Source organism: Tamandua tetradactyla, chromosome 14, assembly GCF_023851605.1.
Source record: "Tamandua tetradactyla isolate mTamTet1 chromosome 14, mTamTet1.pri, whole genome shotgun sequence".
In the NCBI taxonomy this organism is placed as follows: domain Eukaryota; kingdom Metazoa; phylum Chordata; class Mammalia; order Pilosa; family Myrmecophagidae; genus Tamandua; species Tamandua tetradactyla.
Window position 1 is genome coordinate 2,534,333 of NC_135340.1, and position 5,918 is coordinate 2,540,250.

The 5,918-nt window shown below is 52.0% G+C and overlaps 1 long non-coding RNA gene across 1 annotated transcript; it reads left to right on the top strand.

Moving 5' to 3' along the window:
* Nucleotides 1-3,095: 3,095 nt before the first annotated feature.
* Nucleotides 3,096-5,029, top strand: LOC143654773 (uncharacterized). The gene is made up of 3 exons (XR_013161932.1): nucleotides 3,096-3,149; nucleotides 3,394-3,462; nucleotides 4,827-5,029. It is a non-coding gene; the product is annotated as an uncharacterized LOC143654773 (long non-coding RNA).
* Nucleotides 5,030-5,918: the final 889 nt, after the last annotated feature.

Here is a 5,918-nt window from a genome sequence, read left to right on the forward strand (position 1 = left end):
TAAACAATTTTTTTTTCTGTTTTCGTTTTATTTTTCTGTTGTCTTTTTATTTCTTTTTCTGAATTGATGCAAATATTCTGGAAAATGATCATGATGATGAATATGCAACTATGTGATGATATTGTGAATTACTGATTATATATATAGAATGGAATGAGTATATATTAAGAATGTTTGTCTTTCTTTCTTGTAATTTTTTTTAATTAATTAAAAAAACCTGTACACGAATGTTCAAATCAGCTTTACCTGTAGCAGACAAAAATTGGAATTGGCCCAAATGTCCTTCAACAGACAAATGGTTAAATAGTGGTCCATCCATATCATGCAATAGGACTCAGCAATAAAAGAAAGAATTCTTGATATATGAAACATCTTGGGTGAATTTCTGGGAAATAATGCTAAGCAAAAAAGCCGATCTCGAAAGGTTACATGATGCCATTTGTGTAACATTATTGAAATAACAAAATTTTAGAAATGAAGAACAGATTAGTAATTGCCCAGGGTTAAAGAGGGGTGTGGCTTTAAAAGGGCAACATGGGGGAACCTTGTGCTGATGGAAATGTTCTGTATCTTGATGTACCAGTGTTGTGGATCTTACATAGCTTTGCAAGATTTTATCTTTAGTGAAGATGAATAAAGCTTGCACAGAAAAAAAAAAAGACAGAGTTTGGTAAAAGTAAGAGCAAAGATAGGAAATACATTCTCTCATGGAATGCTGGTGATTCACACTTCTTACTTTCTGTGTCTCTTCCGTTCAGTAACTCTTAATTTAGCACCTGGAAAAGACAAGACAGGGTGCTATGTTAGAAGGATAAAAATAAATAAACCATCTCTGACATTGTGGAACTCCCAATCTTTGTATGATTTTGAGTGTTTTATCATAGGTGAGAATGTTGAGTGTTTTGTTTTGTTTCATTTTGGAGTGAAAGCGATTGGCAACAGTCATGGTATTTTAGAGCGCCTTTTTGTTTTTAACTGATTTCTACATTCATATCTCTTTGGGATTATGATATAGAACACTTATGCTGTCCACCAGATATTTCCAGTTCGCTTTCTACTGAGCACATGGTAGGCTGATATTTTCCCAAGCTACGGAAGTTTGATGTGGCCGTGTGACTTGCTTTGCTAATGAAATATGAACAGAAATGACATGTTTCATTTTCAAGCAAAAGCCTTAAAGACCATCTCACAGCTCCACCACGGTGCTTTCTCTCTGCCACAGTCACAGCAACACTTCTTGGGAGAGGCTTGCTATCCTGTGTCACTGAGTGCGGACAAAGTGAAATAAGACCTACTGATCCATGATAGACATGCAGGCTGAGCAGAAACAAACGTGTTGCTTAAACCACTATTATCTTTTAAACTTTTATTATGGAAAATTTCAAACATCCATGAAAGCAGAGAGAATAGCATATTAACCTGCTGTACCCATCACTCTGCTTCAGCAATTGTCAACACCTAAACTACAGTGATTCAGGGCTTCTTGGTTCCTGCAGCACAATCTATACTAATCCTGACTGACAAGAGAAAAGAACGTTCTTTTCTAGAATTACTAAACGAGTGACAAGTAGTTAAAGTAGAAATAAACTTTATGGGATTTTATTTTTATGCCACATTTTTCTTTAAGTTTTTTTAGTATCTTATTTTTTGCTTTTAGAAATTCAAGAGATCTGAATATCTGCATGGAGTAGTTGAGATAAAAGTTGCTGGACAATCAGAACGGGCTCTGTAGGGTCCCTGCCCTTTTGTCACAGGGTAAGCCCCTCTTCTGCTGGTCGCCCTCCAGCGCGTCCCTAAGTCGACGCTGACCTTTTCACGGGCTTCGCAGTGATTCTGTCAGAGAGATGCATGCTCGGCAGCTTTGCACGTGGGCCTGCCTCAGTTTTCTGGGCCCAGGCGTTTTACATCCTGCACCAGAGGCATGCGTTTCTGCGTTCCTGCATTGTTCCTGCGTTCCTACGTTGTTCCTGCGTTCCTGCGTTGTCCCTGTGTTCCTGCGTTGTTCCTGCACTCCTACCTTGTTCCTGCGTTCCTGCGTTGTTCCTGCGCTCCTGCGTTCCTGCGTTCCTGCGTTGTTCCTGCGTTCCTGCGTTCCTACCTTGTTCCTGCGTTCCTGTGTTCCTGCGTTGTTCCTGCGTTCCTACGTTGTTCCTGTGTTCCTGCGTTGTTCCTGCGTTCCTGCGTTGTTCCTGTGTTCCTGCGTTGTTCCTGCGTTGTTCTTGTGTTCCTGCGTTGTTCCTGCGTTCCTGCGTTGTTCCTGCGTTCCTGCGTTGTTCCTGCGTTCCTACGTTGTTCCTGTGTTCCTACGTTGTTCCTGTGTTCCTGCGTTGTTCCTGCGTTCCTGCGTTGTTCCTGTGTTCCTGCGTTCCTGCGTTGTTCTTGTGTTCCTGCGTTGTTCCTGCGTTCCTGCGTTGTTCCTGCGTTCCTGCGTTGTTCCTGCGTTCCTGCGTTGTTCTTGTGTTCCTGCGTTGTTCCTGCGTTCCTGCGTTGTTCCTGTGTTCCTGCGTTGTTCCTGCGTTCCTACGTTGTTCCTGTGTTCCTGCGTTGTTCCTGCGTTCCTACGTTGTTCCTGTGTTCCTGCGTTGTTCCTGCGTTGTTCCTGCGTTCCTACGTTGTTCCTGCGTTGTTCCTGTGTTCCTGCGTTGTTCCTGCGTTGTTCCTGTGTTCCTGCGTTGTTCCTGTGTTCCTACGTTGTTCCTGTGTTCCTGCGTTGTTCCTGCGTTCCTACGTTGTTCCTGTGTTCCTGCGTTGTTCCTGCGTTCCTGCGTTGTTCCTGTGTTCCTGCGTTCCTGCGTTGTTCTTGTGTTCCTGCGTTGTTCCTGCGTTCCTGCGTTGTTCCTGTGTTCCTGCGTTGTTCCTGTGTTCCTACGTTGTTCCTGCGTTCCTGCGTTGTTCCTGTGTTCCTGCGTTGTTCCTGCGTTCCTGCGTTGTTCCTGTGTTCCTGCGTTCCTGCGTTGTTCTTGTGTTCCTGCGTTGTTCCTGCGTTCCTGCGTTGTTCCTGTGTTCCTGCGTTGTTCCTGTGTTCCTACGTTGTTCCTGTGTTCCTGCGTTGTTCCTGCGTTCCTACGTTGTTCCTGTGTTCCTGCGTTGTTCCTGCGTTCCTGCGGCTGACTTGAGGAGGCTGCTCCAGAAAGTTCCCGTACAGAGTAGTAAGCGCTGTTCTCCCCACAGAGCCGGGTTCATGGGGTTCATTTCAGGTCACTCAGGAGTCTTTAAGCACATGCTTTGTTATTCTTTAGCTAAGCTTGTTGCAATGATAGGATACAGCAGAAGCTTCCAACAGCATTTGGTTTATTAATTAATTGTGATTTAACTCACTGAGAACTTGTGTTTTTATATTGGTTCTCTAATATAGTACATGGGTCTGTTGCTGAACTTTCTGTTCTGTTCCAGTATATTCCATCTGTCTATTGTTGAGCCAGTGGCATGCTGTGATCATTTCCACGGTTTTAAGTGTATTTGGTAAGTTTTCTCTCTTTACTTTTTTCCTTTTTAAAGTCAATGTAATCATTTATTTATCAAGTTTCTCAACAAGAAATCCAACTAGAATTTTGATTGGGATTGTATTGAATTTATAGGCTGCTATTTAAATAATTAGGTCTTTACATATTGAATCATCTGCTCCGAAAACATGGAATACACTTTATTTAGTCAGATCATTTTGTTCCTTTAAATGAATTTAAATTTTAAAATAGTTTTTTTTGGTCAGCTCCCAGATATTTTATAATTCCTGTTGCACTTGTGAATGGCATCTTTTTAGTAGTATTTCCGAGTAGCTATTGTGGGTGTAGCGAAATGCTGTTGATTCCTGCAGGCTGAATCTTGTATCTGCCAGACTTGTGGAATCCTACTCGTTCCGTTTGTTGCCTCCTTGTTTTCTTTAGGTTGACCTTTCGTTTCTCCATCGCTGCAGTTGGATGCACTCCCTTCTCCCCCAGTTAGTCTTTGTGGGGGTGGGGCAGCAGAGGATGCTCATTGGAAGGGTGGAAGTGTTTTCCTGCGCCCATACTGAAGAACACGGCGGGCTAATCGGACCCCAGACCTCAATGGTGGGGGACGTCACGGAGGACCAAAACGAGAGAGTGGGCAATCTCGAGAGGAGGAGGAAGGAAAGAGAAAGGGTCCGAGGGGCCTAGGAAGTGTCAGGGACAGGGGGCGTAAGGGGTCTCGGGTTCCAGAAGAGAAGCTGGACCAGAAGGCTCCCTGTCCAGCAGCGACACCCTTGGAGGCCCTAGGGGGCCCTTGGTCACCTACTGCTGGGCTGGGGGGCAGGAGCTCCAGCACCGGCCAGTCCCCTCCGCCAGCGGCTGGCCAGTGAGCAGGGCCCCGTGCGGGGGCTGGAGGACCAGCACCTTCAGGAGCCACCACCTCCCATGTCCCCAGACCTCCCGGGACCCGAGGCTGACCCCAGAGCTCCGCGCGGCTTGGCCCGCAGCACTCGGTCCTGGAAGAAGAGCGCGTGGGAGTGTCGCGAGAGGGGACAGGCGGCCTCCTGGCTTTGTTTGCTGGGAGAAGCCGCAGCTGAGCGTGGGGGCTGCCTTGCCGTGGAGACGTCGCCGCACACCTGTGCGACAGGTGCAGCGGGGCTGGGCGGGCTGCCGGCCCCAGTTTTAGGGCCTGACCGCGGACCCTGGCCCCAGCCACGGGCTGACCGGCTGTAACATCAGAAAAGGGGAAAAAAACCAATCCAGGTGTGAGGAGGGATTTGGTTACCCCCCTGCTCCGTGCCGTGGGTGAAAGGGCACACGCCTTAGTGGGCCTGGGCTCTGCTGACCTCTACTGACCTCTTGACCTCTGTGACCTCTGCCCTCCTTTTGCCGCTGCAGCCTAGCTTAAAGGAGCTCTGCACCCCGGCACCCAGCGCTCTGGGCTGTGGACTCTCCGGGAGGGTTCGCCGTGTTTTGGTAGAGCCCGTGACCGGCTGCTGCATCCAGACGCTGTCCTGGCCGAGGGCAGACGGACGGCCACACAGACGGACGGCCACACAGACAGACGGACGGCCACGCCTCCCGCCCGCAGGCAATGGCCCTGCCCGGAAAGCACCCTGACGACGCCGGACGTTCCGTGTGGTCTCGTAAGTGGAAGAAAAGACAACAGGGGCTATTTGGGAGCAAAGACGCCGTAATGAGGGTCAGAGGGAGGAGAGGGAGCCAGGCGGGTCCAGCAGCCAGGGCCCCCGAGCCTGCCAGGGACAGACAGACAGACCGCCGGGCCATCCCCGGCCCGCAGCCCGGGGGGCGGCCTGTTTCGGGGCCCCCCACGTCCCGTCCCGGCCTGTCCCCGCGGGCCCTGGGGCCGGGAACCGCCGCCTGCAGCGACTCGGCCTCCAAAGTCAGAGGTTTGCGTGAGCGCGGCGGGCGCGCCCCGGACCCCCGGGGCTGGCGTTGGGGGCGCGCCCCGGGCCCCCGGGGCTGGCGTTGGGGGCGCGTCCCGGGCCCCCGGGGCTGGCGTTGGGGGCGCGTCCCGGGCCCCCGGGGCTGGCGTTGGGGGCGCGTCCCGGGCCCCCGGGGCTGGCGTTGGGGGCGCGTCCCGGGCCCCCGGGGCTGGCGTTGGGGGCGCGTCCCGGGCCCGCCGCAGCCCCGCAGCCCTGGGCACCTGCCCTGGCTCACTCACCTTCCCACCGGGCACCGGCCGGACTCAGCGCGTGTCTCCGGGCGAACCAGCCTCAGCCGCCCGGCAGGCAGAGGGAGCCGGCGGGACGAGCCTCCCTCCGCAGAGGCCGGTCCGGGCCTTGGGCCGCGGCTGCCTGTCCTTCCCGGGGGCTCCGGGGACGCGGAGCTCCGCTGCGGGCCGGGAAGCGGGGCCCCTGCGGGCGGGGGCGCGGGCCTGGCTCGGAGGCGCTGGGCCGCGCGTGGATCAGACACGCGGAGGCCGCGCTGCGACGTGGGCCCCACTTTCTGCACCAGCCAGGGAGCCCT